This window comes from Pan troglodytes, chromosome 20, assembly GCF_028858775.2.
Source record: "Pan troglodytes isolate AG18354 chromosome 20, NHGRI_mPanTro3-v2.0_pri, whole genome shotgun sequence".
Classification (NCBI taxonomy): domain Eukaryota; kingdom Metazoa; phylum Chordata; class Mammalia; order Primates; family Hominidae; genus Pan; species Pan troglodytes.
The window spans coordinates 61,812,550-61,832,056 of record NC_072418.2 but is presented as its reverse complement, the minus strand read 5'-3'; positions in this window follow the sequence as shown (position 1 = coordinate 61,832,056).

The following is a 19,507-nucleotide window of genomic DNA, read 5'->3' as shown; positions in this document are numbered from 1 at the left end:
ATTATCTACACCGCTATCTGTATAAATATGGAAATATCTACACTATCTCTGTAAACATGGAAATGTCTACACCGCTATCTGTATAAACATGGAAACCTCTACATGGCTATCTGTATAAGGATGGAAATATCTACACCGCTATCTGTATAAAGATGGAAATATCTACACCGCTATCTGTATAAACATGGAAATAACTGCACCACGATCTATATAAACATGGAAATATCTACACTGCCATTTGTATAAACATGGAAATACCTACACCGCCATCTGTATAAACATGGAAATATCTACATAGTCTTCTGTATGAACATGGAAATATGTACACCACCATCTGAATAAACAAGGAAATATCTACACAGCTATCTGTATACACATGGAAATATCTACACTGCCATCTGTATAAAGATGGAAATATCTACATTTTGAGAATTATAAACTTCGAAATATGTACACCGCTATCTGTATAAACATGGAAGTACCAACACCGCTATCTGTGTAAAAGTGGAAACATCTACACCGCTATCTATATAAACATGGAGATATCTACGCCGCTATCTCTATAAACATGGAAATATCAACACCGCTCTCTGTATATACATGGAAATATCTACACCGCTATCTCTATAAACATGGAAATATCTACACCACTATCACTATAAACATAGAAATATCTACACCGCTTTCTGTATAAAGATGGAAATTTCTCCACAGCCATCTCTTCAAACATGGAAATATCTACACCGCCATCTCCATAAACATGGAACTATCTACAGTGCTATCTGTATAAACATGGAAATACTACACCACGGTCTGTATAAACATGGAAAAGTATACACCGCTATGTCTATCAACATGGAAATACTTACACCGCTATCTCTATAAACATGGAAATATCTCCACAGTCATCTGTATAAACACGGAAATATCTACACCACCATCTGTATAAACATGGAAGTATCTACACTGCCATCAGTATAAACATGGAAATATCTACTCCGTCATCTGTATAAACATGGAAATATCTACACAGTTATCTGTATGAACATGGAAATATGTACAACACCAACTGAATAAACACGGAAATATCTACACTGCCATCTGTATACACATGGAAATATCTACACTGCCATCTGTATAAAGATGCATATATCTACACCTTGACATGTATAAACATGGAGATATCTATACCGCTATCTGTATAAACATGGAAATACCAGCAATGCTATCTGTACAAATTTGGAAACATCTACACTGCTATCTCTATATACATGGAAATACACCGCTATCTCTATAAACATGAAAATATCTACACCGCTATCTGTATAAACATGGAAATATCTACACCGCAATCTGTATAAACATGGAAATATCTACACCGCCATCTGTATAAACATGAAAATATCTACATCGCCATGAGTACAAACATGGAAATATCTACACCGCTCTCTGTAAAAACATTGAAATATCTACACGGCTAACTGTGTGAAGATGGAAATATCTACACCGCTATCTCTGTAAAGATGGAAATACCTACAACGCTATCTTTGTAAACATGGAAATATCTACACCGCCATCTGTATAAACATGGAAGTATCACCAAAGCCATCTGTATAAACATGGAAATATCTACACCTCCACATGTATAAACATGGAAATATTTACACCACGATCTCTATAAACATGGATATAACTCCACCGCTATCTGTATAAACATGGAAATATCTACAATGCCATATATATAAACATGGAAGTATCTACACTGCCATCTCTATAAAGACACAAATATCTACTCCGCGAGCTGTATACACATGGAATTACCTACACCGCTATCTGTATAAACATGGAAATACCAACACTGCTATCCGTATACGCATGGAAATATCTACACTGCTATCTGTATCAACATGGAAATATCTACAACGCTATCCCTATAAACATGGAAATACCTACACCGCTATCTCTATAAACATGAAAATATCTACACCGCTATATCTATAAACATGGAAATATATACACCATCTCTATAAACATGGAAATATCTACACCTCCATCTGTGTAAACATGGAAATATCTACACTGCCCTCTGTAGAAAGATGGAAATATCTACACGGCGATCTGTACAAATATGGAAATATCTACACAGCTATCTGTATAAACATGGAAATATCTACAGCGCTATGTGTATCAACAAGGAAATATCTAAACCACTATCTCTATAAACATGGAAATATCTACACTGCCATCTGTAGAAAGATGGAAATATCTACACCACGATCTGTTTTAACATGGAAATATCTACACCACTATCTGTAAAAACTTGGAAATATCGACACTGCCATCTTTATAAACATGGAAATACCTACACAGCCATCCCTATAAACATGGAAGTATCTACATCGCTATCTGTATAAACATGGAAATAGCCACACCGCTATCTGTATAAACATGGAAATATCAATACTGCTCTCTGTATAAACATGGATGTATCTACACCGCAATCTGTATAAACATGGAAATATCTACAACACTATCTCTGTCAACATGGAAATATCTACACAGCTGTCTGTGTAAACATGCAAATATGTACACCGCTATCTGTGTGAAGATGGAAATATCTACACCGAAATCTGTGCAAATATGGAAATACCTACACCTCTATCTCTGTAAACATGGAAATATCTTCACCGCTATCTGTATAAACATGGAAATATCTACACCACTATCTGTATAAACATGGAAATATCTACACCGCGATCTGTATCAACATGGATATATCTACAACGCTATCTGAATCAACAGGGAAATATCTACACCGCTATCTGTATAAATATGGAAATATCTACACCGCTATCTTTATAAACATGGAAATATCTACACCGCCATCTGTATAGACATGGAAATACCTACACAGTCATCTCTATAAACATGGAAATATCTATACCACTATCTGTATAAACATGGAAATATCTACACTGCCATCTGTATAAACGTGGAAATATCTACACAGCCATCTCCATAAACATGGAAATATCTACACCGCTATCTCTATAAACATGGAAAGAGCCAAACCGCTACCTGTATAAACATGGAAATATCTACACCGCCATCTGTAAAAACATGGAAATATCTACACAGTCATCTGTATAAACTTGGAAATATCTACACCACCATCTCTATAAACATGGAAATACCTACACCGCTAATTGTATCAACATGGAAATATCTACACCGCTAACTGCATGGACATGGAAATAACTACACTGCCATCTGTATAAAGATGGAAATATCTACAACGCGAGCAGTATAAATATGGAAGTATCTACACCGCTATCTCTATAAACATAGAAATTTCTACTCTTCCATCTCTATAAACATGGAAATTTCTACACCGCCATCTGCATAAACATGGAAATATCTACACCGCCATCTGTATAAACATGGAAATATCCACACCCCTAACTGTATAAATACGGAAATATCTACACAGCTATCTCTATAAACATGGAAACGTCTACACCGCTATGTGTATAAACATGGAAATATCTACATGGCTTTCTCTATAAACATGGAAATATCTACACCACCATCTGTATAAACATGGAAATAACTACACAGTCATCTGTATAAACATGGAAATATCTACACCACTATCTGTAAAAACATGGAAATATCGACACCGCCATCTGTATAAACATGGAAATATCTACACAGCCATCTCTATGAACAGGGAAATATCTACAATGCAATCTGCATAAACATGGAAATAGCCACACCGCTATCTGTATAAACATGGAAATATCTACACCGCTATCTGTATAAACATGGAAATATCTACTACGCTATCTTTATAAACATGGAAATATCTACACCACTATCTGTACAAACATGGAAATATCTACAACACTATCTGTGTCATCATGGAAATATATACAGAGCTGTCTCTGTAAACATGCAAATATGTACACCGCTATCTGTGTGAAGATGGAAATATCTACACCGCAACAATTGCAAATATGGAAATATCTACACCGCCATCTGTATAAACATGGAAATATCTACACTTCTCTCTGTATAAATATGGAAATATCTACACACCCATCTCTATAAACATGGAAATGTCTACATAGCTATCTGTATATACATGGAAATAGCCACACCGCTATCTGTATAAACAAGGAAATATCTACACCGCTATCCGTATAAACACGGAAATATCTACACTGCTCTCTTTATACACATGGAAATATATACACCGCAATCTGTATAAACATGGAAACATCTACAACACTATCTGTGTCAACATGGAAATATCTACACAGCTGTCTGTGTAAACATGCAAATATGTACACCGCTATCAGTGTGAAGATGGAAATAACTACACCGCAATTTGTACAAATATGGGAATATCTTCACCTCTATCTCTGTAAACATGGAAATATCTACACCGCTATCTGTATAAACAAGGAAATATCTACACCACGATCTCTATAAACATGGAAATATCTACACCACGATCTTTATAAACATGGATATATCTACACCACTATCTGTACAAACATGAAAATATCTACACCGCTATCTGAATAAATATGGAAATATCTACACCGCTATCGTTATAAACATGGAAATATCTACACAGCCATCTGTATATACATGGAAATACCTACACAGTCATCTGTATAAAAATGGAAATATCTATACCACTATCTCTATAAACATGGAAATATCTACTCTGCCTTCTGTATAAACATGGAAATATCTACACAGCCATCTCTATAAACATGGAAATATCTACACCGCTATCTCTATAAACAAGGAAACAGCGACACCACTATCTGTATAAACATCGAAATATTTACATTGCCATCTGTAAAAACATGGAAATATCTCCAAATTCCTCTGTATAATCATGGAAATATCTACACCGCTATCTCTATAAACATCGAAATACCTACACCGCTATCTGTATAAACATGGAAATATCTACACTGACATCCGTATAAACATGGAAATATCTACACACACATCCCTATAAACATGGAAATATCTACATCGCTATCTGTATAAACAAGGAAATATCTACACCACGATCTGTATAAACATGGAAATATCTACACCACGATCTGTATAAACATGGATCTATCTACACCGCTATCTGTATAAACATGGAAATATCCACACCGCTATCTGTATAAATATGGAAATATCTACACCGCTATCTTTATAAACATGTAAATATCTACACAGCCATCTGTATATACATGGAAATACCTACACAGTCATCTGTATAAACATGGAAATATCTATACCACTATCTCAATAAACATGGTAATATCTACTCTGCCTTCTGTATAAACATGGAAATATCCACACAGCCATCTCTATAAACATGGAAATACCTACACCGCTATCTGTATAAACATGGATATATCTACACCGCTATCTGCATGAACATGGAAATAACTACAGTTCCATCTGGACAAAGATGGAAATACCTACACCGGGAGCAGTATAAGTATGGAAGTATCTACACCGCTATCTCTATAAACAAAGAAATATCTACTCTGCCGTCTATATAAACATGGAAATATCTACACCGTCATCTGCATAAACATGGAAATATCTACACCGCCATCTATATAAACATGGAAATGTCTACACCGCTATCTGCATAAACATGGAAATATCTACATGGCTATCTCTATATACATGGAAATATATACACCGCCATCTGTATAAACATGGAAATAACTACACAGTCATCTGTATAAACATGGAAATACCTACACCACTATCTGTAAAATCATGGAAATATGGACACTGCCATCTTTATAAACATGGAAATGTCTACACAGCCATCTGTATAAACATGGAAATATCTACATCGCTATCTGTATAAACATGGAAATAGCCACACCGCTATCTGTATAAACATGGAAATATCTACACCGCTCTCTGTGGAAACATGGAAATATCTACACAGTCATCTGTATGAACATGGAAATATCTACAACGCTATCTCTATAAACATGGTAATATCTACACCGCTATCTGTATAAACATGGAAATATCTACACTGCTATCTGCATGAACATGGAAATAACTACACTGCCATCTGTATAAAGATGGAAATATCTACACTGCGAGCAGTATAAGTATGGAAGTATCCACACCGCTATTTCTATAAACATAGAAATGTCTAATCTGCCATCTCTATAAACATGGAAATTTCTACACTGCCATCTGCATAAACATGGAAATATCTACAACACCATCTGTATAAACATGAAAATATCTACACTGCTATCTGTATAAATATGGAAATATCTACACACCCATCTCTATAAACATGGAAATGTCTACATCGTTATCTGTATAAACGTGGAAATAGCCACAACGCTATCTGTATAAACATGGAAATATCTACACTGCTATCTCTATAAACATGGAAATATCTACACCGCAATCTGTATAAACATGGAAATATCTACAACACTATCTGTGTCAACATGGAAATATCTACACAGCTGTCTGTGTAAACATGCAAATATGTACACCGCTATCTGTGTGAAAATGGAAATATCTACACCGCAATTTGTGCAAATATGGAAATATCTTCACCTCTATCTCTGTAAACATGGAAATATCTACACCGCTATCTGTATAAACAAGGAAATATCTACACCACGATCTGTATAAACATGGAAATATCTACACCACGATCTGCATAAACATGGATATATCTACACCGCTATCTGTATAAACATGGTAATATCTACACTTCTCTCTGTATAAATATGCAAATATCTACACCGCTATCTTTATAAACATGGAAATATCTGCACAGCCATCTGTATTAACATGGAAATATCTACACCGCTATCTGTATAAACATGGAAATATCTACACCGCAATCTGCATAAACATGGAAATATCTACAACACTATCTGTGTCAACATGGAAATATCTACACAGCTGTCGTTGTAAACACTGAAATATGTTCACCGCTATCTCTTTGAAGATGGAAATGTCTGCACCGCAATCTGTGAAAATATGGAAATATCTGCACCTGTATCTCTGTAAACATGCAAATACCTACACCGCTATCTGTAAAACATGGAAATATCTACACCACTATCTGTATAATCATGGAAATATCTACACCACGATCTGTATAAACATGGATATATCTACACCACTATCTGTATAAACATGGAAATATCTACACTGCCATCTGTATTAACATGGAAATATCTACGCAGCCATCTCTATAAACATGGAAATATCTACGCCGCTATCTCTATACACATGGAAATAACCACATCGCTATCTGTATAAACATGGAAATATTTACACTGCCATCTGTAAAAACATTGAAATATCTACACCGTCCTCTGTATGAACATGGAAATATCTACACCACTATCTCTGTAAACATGGGAATACCTACACCACTATCTGTATAAACATGGAAATACCTACACCGCTATCTGCAAGAACATGGAAATACCTACACAGTCATCTGTATAAACATGGAAACATCTACATCACTATCTGTATAAACATGGAAATATCTACACTGCCTTCTGTATAAACATGGAAATATCTACACAGCCATCTCTATAAACATGGAAATATCTACACCGCTATCTCTATAAACATGGAAATAGCCACACCGCTACCTGTATAAACATGGAAATATCTACAACGCTATCTGCATGAACATGGAAATAACTACACTGCCATCTGTATAAATATGGAAATATCTACACCGCGAGCAGTATATGTATGGAAGTATCTACACCGCTATCTCTATAAACATAGAAACATCTACACTGTCATAACTATAAACATGGAAATATCTACACCGCAATCTGCATAAACATGGAAATATCTACACCGCCATCTGTATAAACATGGAAATAACTACACAGTCAGCTGTATAAAGATGGAAATATGTACACCGCTATCTGTAAAAACATGGAAATATCTACACTGCCATCTGTATAAACATGGAAATATCTACATGGCTATCTCTATAAACATGGAAATATCTACACCGCCATCTATAAAAACATGGAAATAACTGCGCAGTAAGCTGTATAAAAATTGAAACATCTACAGCACTATCTGTAAAAACCTGGAAATATCTACACTGCCATCTGTATAAACATGGAAATATCTACACAGCCATCTCTATAAACATGGAAATATCTGCATCACTATCTGTATAATCATGGAAATATCTACACCACGATCTGTATAAACATGGATATATCTACACCACTATCTGTATAAACATGGAAATATCTACACCGCTATCTGTATAAATCTGGAAATATCTACACCGCTATCTTTATAAACATGGAAATATCTACACCTCCATATATATATACATGGAAATACCTACACAGTCATCAGTATAAACATGGAAATATCTACACTGCCATCTGTATTAACATGGAAATATCTACGCAGCCATCTCTATAAACATGGAAATATCAAACCCGCTATCTCTATAAACATGGAAATAACCACATTGCTATCTGTATAAACGTGGAAATATTTACACTGCCATCTGTAAAAACATTGAAATATCTACACCGTCCTCTGTATGAACATGGAAATATCTACACCACTCTCTCTATGAACATGGAAATACCTACACCATTATCTGTATAAATATGGAAATACCTACACCGCTATCTGCAAGAACATGGAAATGCCTACACAGTCATCTGTATAAACATGGAAATATCTACACTGCCATCTGTATAAACATGGAAATATCTACATGGCTATCTCTATAAACATGGAAATATCTACACCGCCATCTGTAAAAACATGGAAATAACTACGCAGTCAGCTGTATAAAGATGGAAATATCTACACCGCTATCTGTAAAAACGTGGAAATATCTACACTGCCATCTGTATAAACATGGAAATATCTATACCAGTATCTGTATAAACATGGAAATATCTACACTGCCATCTGTACAAACATGGAAATATCTACACAGCCATCTCTATAAACATGGAAATATCTACACCGCTATCTCTATAAACCTGGAAATAGCCACATCGCTATCAGTATAAACATGGAAATATCTACACCGCCATTTGTAAAAACATGGAAATATCTACACAGTCATCTGTATTAACATGGAAATATCTGCACCGCTATCTCTATAAACATGGAAATATCTATACCGCTAATCTGTATAAACATGGAAATATCTACACCGTGGTCTGCATGAACATGGAAATACCTACACTGCCATCTGTATAAGGATGGAAATATCTACACCGCGAGCAGTATAAATATGTATATATCTACACCGGTATCTCTATAAACATAGAAATATCTACACTGCCATCTCTATAAACATGGAAATATCTACACCGCCATCTGCATAAACATGGAAATATCTACACCGCCATCTGTATAAATATGCAAATATCTACACAACGATCTCTATAAACATGGAAATGTCTACACCGCTATCTGTATAAACATGGAAATATCTACATGGCTATCTCTATAAACATGGAAATATCTACACCAACATCTGTATAAACATGGAAATAACTACACAGTCATCTGCATAAACATGGAAATATCTACACCACTACCTGTATAAACATGGAAATATCTACACTGCGATCTGTATAAACATGGAAATATCTACACAGCCATCTCTATAAACATGGAAATATCTACAACGCTATCTGTATAAACATGGAAATATCTACACTGCTATCTTTGTAATCATGGAAATATCTACACAACAATCTGTATAAACATGGAAATATCTACCACGTTATCTGTGTCAACATGGAAATATATACACAGCTGTCTGTGAAAACGTGCAAATATGTACACCGCTATCTGTGTGAAGATGGAAATATCTACACCGCAATCTGTGCCAATATGGAAATATCTACACCTCTATCTCTGTAAACATGGAAATATCTACACCGCTCTCTGTTTAAACATGGAAATAACTACACCACTATCTGTATAAACATGGAAATATCTACACCACGATCTGTATAAACATGGATATATCTACACCGCTATCTGTATAAACATGAAATTATCTACACCGCTCTCTGTATAAATATGGAAATATCTACACCGCTATCTTTATAAACATGGAAATATCTACACCGCCATCAGTATATACATGGAAATAACTACACAGTCATCTGTATAAACATGGAAATATCTACGCTGCCATCTGTATAAACATGGAAATATATACACAGCCATCTCTATAAACATGGAAATATCTACACCGCTATCTCTATAAACATGGAAATAGCCACACCGCTATCTGTATATACCTGGAAATATTTACACTGACATCTGTAAAAACATGGAAATATCTACACAGCCCTATGTATAAACATGGAAATATCTACACCGCTATCTCTATAAAGATGGAAATACCTACACCACTATCTGTATAAGCATGGAAATATCTACACCGCTATCTGCAAGAACATGGAAATACCTACACTGCCCTCTGTATAAATATGGAAATATCTACACCGTGAACAGTATAAATATGGAAATATCTACACCGCTATCTCTGTAAACAGAAATATCTATACTGCCATCTCTATAAACATGGAAATATCTACACGGCCATCTGCATAAACATGGAAATATCTACACCGCCATCTCTACAAACATGGAAATATCTACACCGCTATCTGTATAAATATGCAAATATCTACAACGCTATCTCTGTAAACATGGAAATGTCTACACCGCTATCTGTATAAACATGGAAATATCTACATGGCTATCTCTATAAACATGGAAATATCTACACTACCATGTGTATAAACATGGAAATAACTTCACAGTCATCTGTATAAACATGGAAATATCTACACCACTATCTCTATAAACATGAAATTACCTACACTGCCATCTGTATAAACATGGAAATGTCTACACAGCCATCTCTATAAACATGCAAATATCTACATCGCTCTCTGTATAAACATGGAAATAGCCACACCGCTATCTGTATAAACATGGAAATATCTACACCGCTATCTGTATAAACATGGAAATATCTACACCGCTATCTTTATAAACATGGAAATATCTACACCGCAATCTGAATAAACATGGAAATATCTACAACACTATCTGTGTAAATATGGAAATATCTACACAGCTGTCTCTGTAAACATGCAAATATGTACACCGCTCTCTGTGTGAAGATGGAAATATCTACCCCGCAATCTGCGCAAATATGAAAATACCTACACGTCTATCTCTGTAAACATGGAAATATCTACACCACTATCTGTATAAACATGAAAATATCTACACCACTATCTGTATAAACATGGAAATATCTACACCGCGATCTGTATAAACTTGGAAATATCTACACCGCTATCTGTATAAATATGGAAAAATCTACACCGCTATGTTTATAAACAGGGAAATATCTACACCGCTCTCTGTATATACATGGAAATACTTACACAGTCATCTGTATAAACATGGAAATATCTATACCACTATCTGTATAAACATGGAAATATCTACACTGCCATCTGTATAAACATGGAAATATCTACACAGCCATCTGTATAAACATGGAAAGATCTACACCGCTATCTCTATAAACATGGAAATAGCCACACCGCTACCTGTATAAACATGGAAATATCTACACCACCATCTCTAAAAACATGGAAATATCTACACAGTCATCTGTATAAACATGGAAATATCTACACCGCTATCTCTATAAACATGGAAAACCTACACTGCTATCTGTATAAACATGGAAATATCTACACCACTATCTGCATGAACATGGAAATAACTACACTGTCATCTGTATAAAGATGGAAATATCTACTCCACGAGCAGTATAAGTATGGAAATATCTACACCGCTATCTCTATAAAGATGGAAATACCTACACCACTATCTATATAAGCATGGAAATATCTACACCGCTATCTGCAAGAACATGGAAATATCTACACTGCCCTCTGTATAAATATGGAAATATCTACACCGTGAGCAGTATAAATATGGAAATATCTACACCGCTATCTCTGTAAACATAGAAATATCTATACTGCCATCTCTATAAACATGGAAATATCTACACGGCCATCTGCATAAACATGGAAATATCTACACCGCCATCTCTACAAACATGGAAATATCTACACCGCTATCTGTATAAATATGCAAATATCTACAACGCTATCTCTGTAAACATGGAAATGTCTACACCGCTATCTGTATAAACATGGAAATATCTACATGGCTATCTCTATAAACATGGAAATATCTACACTACCATGTGTATAAACATGGAAATAACTTCACAGTCATCTGTATAAACATAGAAATATCTACACCACTATCTCTATAAACATGAAATTACCTACACTGCCATCTGTATAAACATGGAAATGTCTACACAGCCATCTCTATAAACATGCAAATAACTACATCGCTCTCTGTATAAACATGGAAATAGCCACACTGCTATCTGTATAAACATGGAAATATCTACACCGCTATCTGTATAAACATGGAAATATCTACACCGCTATCTTTATAAACATGGAAATATCTACACCGCAATCTGAATAAACATGGAAATATCTACAACACTATCTGTGTAAATATGGAAATATCTACACAGCTGTCTCTGTAAACATGCAAATATGTACACCGCTCTCTGTGTGAAGATGGAAATATCTACCCCGCAATCTGCGCAAATATGGAAATACCTACACCTCTATCTCTGTAAACATGGAAATATCTACACCACTATCTGTATAAACATGAAAATATCTACCCCACTATCTGTATAAACATGGAAATATCTACACCGCGATCTGTATAAACATGGAAATATCTACACCGCTATCTGTATAAATATGGAAAAATCTACACCGCTATCTTTATAAACAGGGAAATATCTACACCGCTCTCTGTATATACATGGAAATACTTACACAGTCATCTGTATAAACATGGAAATATCTATACCACTATCTGTATAAACATGGAAATATCTACACTGCCATCTGTATAAACATGGAAATATCTACACAGCCATCTGTATACACATGGAAAGATCTACACCGCTATCTCTATAAACATGGAAATAGCCACACCGCTACCTGTATAAACATGGAAATATCTACACCACCATCTCTAAAAACATGGAAATATCTACACAGTCATCTGTATAAACATGGAAATATCTACACCGCTATCTCTATAAACATGGAAAACCTACACTGCTATCTGTATAAACATGGAAATATCTACACCACTATCTGCATGAACATGGAAATAACTACATTGTCATCTGTATAAAGATGGAAATATCTACACCACGAGCAGTATAAGTATGGAAATATCTACACCGCTATCTCTATAAAGATGGAAATACCTACACCACTATCTGTATAAGCATGGAAATATCTACACCGCTATCTGCAAGAACATGGAAATATCTACACTGCCCTCTGTATAAATATGGAAATATCTACACCGTGAGCAGTATAAACAAGGAAATATCTACACCGCTATCTCTATAAACATAGAAATATCTTCACCGCCATCTCTATACACATGAAAATATCTACACGGCCATCTGCATAAACATGGAAATATCTACACCACCATCTGTATAAACATAGAAGTATGTACACCGCTATCTGTATAAATATGGAAATATCTAAACCGCTATCTCTGTAAACATGGAAATGTCTACACCGCTATCTGTATAAACATGGAAATAGCCACACCGCTATCTGTATAAACATGGAAATATCTACACCGATAACTGTATAAACATGGAAATATCTACACCGCTATGTTTATAAACATGGAAATAACTACACCGCAATCTATATAATCATGGAAATATCTAAAACAGTATCTGTGTCAACATGGAAGTATCTACACATCTGTCTGTGTAAACATGCAAATATGTACACCGCTATCTGCGTGAAGATGGAAATATCTACACCGCTATCTCTGTAAACATGGAAATGTCTACACCGCTATATGTATAAACAGGGAAATATCTACACCAATATCTGTATAATCATGGAAATATCTACACCACGATCTGTATAAACATGGATATATCTACACCGCTATCTGTATAAACAGGGAAATATCTACACCGCTATCTGTATAAATCTGGAAATATCTACACCGCTATCTTTATGAACATGGAAATATCTACACTGCCATCTGTATATACATGGAAATACCTACACAGTCATCTGTATAAACATGCAAATATCTATACCACTATCTGTATAAACATGAAAATATCTACACTGCCATCTGTATAAACATGGAAATATCTAGACAACCATCTCTATAAACATGGAAATATTTACACACCTATCTCTATCAACATGGAAATAGCCACACCGCTATCTGTATAAACATGGAAATATCTACCCCGCCATCTGTAAAAACATAGATATACCTACACAGTCATCAGAATAAACATGGAAATACCTACACCGCTATGTCTATAAACACGGAAATGTCTACACCGCTATCTGTATGAACATGGAAATATCTACATGGCTATCTCTATAAACATGGAAATATCTACACCGCTATCTCTATAAACATGGAAATAGCCACACCTCTATCTGTATAAACATGGAAATATTTACACTGACATCTGTAAAAACATGGAAATATCTACACAGTCCTCTGTATAAACATGGAAATGTCTACACCGCTATCTCTATACACATTGAAATAACTACACCGCTTTCTGTGTAAACATGGAAATATCTACGCCGCTATCTGCAAGAACATGGAAATATCTACACTGCCATCTGTATAAAGATGGAAATATCTACACCACGAGCAGTATAAATATGGAAATATCTACACCGCTATCTCCATAAACATAGAAATATCTACACCGCCATCTCTATAAACATGGAAATATCTACACGGCCATCTGTATAAACATGGAAATATCTACACCACCATCTGTATAAAGATAGAATTATATACACCGCTATCTGTATAAATATGGAAATATCTACAACGCTATCTCTGTAAACATAGAAATGCCTACACCGCTATCAGTATAAACATGGAAATATCTACATGGCTATCTCTATAAACATGGAAATATCTACACCACCGTCTGTATAAACATGGAAATAACTACACAGTCATCTGTATAAACATGGAAATATCTACACCACTGTCTGTGTATACATGGAAATATCTATACTGCCATGTGTATAAACATGGAAATATCTACACAGTCAACTCTACAAACATGGAAACATCTACATCGCTATCTGTATAAACATGGAAATACCCACATCGTTATCTGTATAAACATGGTAATATCTACACCGCTATCTATATAAACATGGAAATATCTACACCGCTATCTTTATAAACATGGAAATATCTACACCGCGATCTGTATAAACATGGAAATATCTACAACAGTATCTGTGTCAACATGGAAATATCTACACAGCTGTCTCTGTAAACATGCAAATATGTACACCGCTATCTGTGTGAAAATGGAAATATCTACACCGCAATCTTTGCAAATATGGAAATATCTACACGTCTATCTCTGTAAACAAACATGGAAATATCTACACCGCTATCCCTATAAACATGGAAATATCTACACCGCTTTCTGTATAAAGATGGAAATTTCCACACCGCCATCTCTATAAACATGGAAATATCTACACTGCCTTCTCTATAATCATGGAAATAACTACACCGCCATCTGTATAATCATTGAAATATCTACACTATGATCTCTATAAACATGGAAATATCTACAACACTATCTCTATAACCATGGAAATACCTACACCGCTAACTGTATAAACATGGAAGTATCTACACTGCTATCTGTATAAATTTGGAAATATCTACACCGCTATCTCCATAAACATGGAAATATCTGCACCGCTATCTGTATAAACATAGAAATATCTACGCCACTATCTCTGTAAACATGCAAATATCTACACCGCCATCTATATAAACATGGAAATTCCTACACAGTCACCTGTATAAACATGGAAATATCTACACCACATTCCATATCAGCATGGAAATATCTATACAGCCATCTGTATAAGCATGGAAATATCAACACCGCTATCTGTATTAACATGGAAATATCTAAAATTCTATCTTTATGCACCTGGAAATATCTACACCGCTATCCCAACAAACATGGAAATATCAAGACCGCTATCTGTATAAACATGGAAATAACTACACCACTATCTGTGTTAACATGGAAATATGTACACCGCAATCTGTATGACGATGGAAATATCTACACCGCTATCTGTACAAAGACAGAAATATCTACACCGCGATCTGTATAAACATGGAAATATCTACACCGCTATCTTTATAAACATGGAAATAACTACACTGCTATCTCTATAAACATGGAAATATCAACACCGTCATCTTTATAAACATGAAAATATCTACACAGTCATCTGTATAAACATGGAAATATCTACACCACCATCTCTATAAACATGAAAATATCTACACCGCCATCTGTCTACACATGGAAATATCTACACAGGCATCTGTAGAAACATGGAAATGTCTACACCGCTATCTCTATAAACATGGAAAGAGCCACACCGCTACCTGTATAAACATGGAAATATCTACACCGATATCTGTAAAAACATGGAAATATCTACACAGTCATCTGTATGAACTTGGAAATACCTACACAACCATCTCTATAAACATGGAAATACCTACACCGCTAATTGCATAAACATGGAAATATCTACACCGCTAACTTCATGGACAAGGAAATAACTACACTGCCACCTGTATAAAGATGGAAATATCTACACCGCGAGCAGTATAAATATGGAAGTATCTACACCTCTATCTCTATAAACATAGAAATTTCTACTATTCCAACTCTATAAACATGGAAATTTCTACACCGCCATCTGTATAAACATGGAAATATCCACACCGCTAGTTGTATAAATACGGAAATATCTACACAGCTATCTCTATAAACATGGAAATGTCTACACCGCTATGTGTATAAACATGGAAATATCTACGTGGCTTTCTCTACAAACATGGAAATATCTACACCGCCATCTGTATAAACATGGAAATAACTACACAGTCATCTGTATAAACATGGAAATATCTACACCACTATCTGTTAAAACATGGAAATATCGACACCGCCATCTGTATAAACATGGAAATATCTACACAGCCATCTCTATAAACATGGAAATATCTACAACGCTATCTGTATAAACATGGAAATAGCCACACCGCTATCTGTATAAACATGGAAATATCTACACCGCTATCTGTATAAACATGGAAATATCTACAACGCTATCTTTATAAACATACAAATATCTACACCACTATCTGTACAAACATGGAAATATCTACAACACTATCTGTGTCATCATGGAAATATCTACAGAGCTGTCTGTGTAAACCTGCAAATATGTACACCGCTATCTGTGTGAAGATGGAAATATCTACAGTGCAATCTGTGCAAATATGGAAATACCTACACCTCTATCTCTGTAAACATGGAAATATCTACACCGCTATCTGTATAAACATGGAAATACCTACACAGCCATCTGTACCAACATGGAAATATCTACACCGCTATCTCTATAAACATGGAAATAGCCACACCGCTACCACTATAAACATGGAAATATCTACACCGCCATCTGTAAAAACATGGAATTATCTACACAGTCTTCTGTATAAAGTTAGAAATATCTACACCGCAATCACTTTAAACATGGAAATATCTACACCGCTATCTGTATAAACATGGAAATATCTACACGGCTATCTGCATGAACATGGAAATATCTACACCGCCATCTGTCTAAACATGGAAATATCCACACTGCTATCTGTATAAATATGGAAATATCTACACAGCTATCTCTATAAACATGGAAATGCCTTCACCGCTATCTGTTTAAACATGGAAATACCTATATGGCTATCTTTATAAACATGGAAATATATACACAGCCATCTGTATAAACATGGAAATAACTACACAGTCATCTCTATAAACATGGAAATATCTACACCACTATCTGTAAAAACATGGAAATATCGACACTGCCATCTTTATAAACATGGAAATATCTACACAGCCATCTCTATAAACATGGAAGTATCTACATCGCTATCTGTATAAACATGGAAATAGCCACACCGCTATCTGTATAAACATGGAAATATCAATACTGCTCTCTGTATAAACATGGATATATCTACACCGCAATCTGTATAAACATGGAAATACCTACAACACTATCTGTGTCAACATGGAAATATCTACACAGCTGTCTGTGTAAACATGCAAATATGTACACCGCTATCTGTGTGAAGATGGTAATATCTACACCGAAATCTGTGCAAATATGGAAATACCTACACCTCTATCTCTGTAAACATGGAAATATCTACACCGCTATCTGTATAAACATGGAAATATCTACACCACTATCTGTACAAACATGGAAATATCTACACCGCGATCTGTATCAACATGGATATATCTACAACGCTATCTGAATCAACATGGAAATATCTACACCGCTATCTGTATAAATATGGAAATATCTACACCGCTATCTTTATAAACATGGAAATATCTACACCGCCATCTGTATATACATGGAAATACCTACACAGTCATCTCTATAAACATGGAAATATCAATACCACTATCTGTATAAACATGGAAATATCTACACTGCCATCTGTATAAACATGGAAATATCTACACAGCCATCTCCATAAACATGGAAATATCTACACCGCTATCTCTATAAACATGGAAAAAGCCACACCGCTACCTGTATAAACATGGAAATATCTACACCGCCATCTGTAAAAACATGGAAATATCTACACACTCATCTGTATGAACATGGAAATATCTACACCGCTATCTCTATAAACATGCAAATTCCTACACCGCTATCTGTATAAACATGGAAATATCTACACTGCTATCTGCATGAACATGGAAATAACTACACTGCCATCTGTATAAACATGGAAATATCTATACTGTGAGCAGTATAATTATTGACGTATCTACACCGCTATTTCTATAAACATAGAAATGTCTACTCTGCCATCTCTATGAACATGGAAATTTCTACACCGCCAACTGCATAAACATGGAAATAGCTACAACGCCATCTGTATAAACATGGAAATATCTACACTGCTCTCTGTATAAATATGGAAATATCTACACACCCATCTCTATAAACATGGAAATGTCTACATCGCTATCTGTATATACATGGAAATAGACACACCGCTATCTGTAAACATAGAAATATCTACACCGCTATCTGTATAAACATGGAAATATCTACACCGCTCTCTTTATAAACATGGA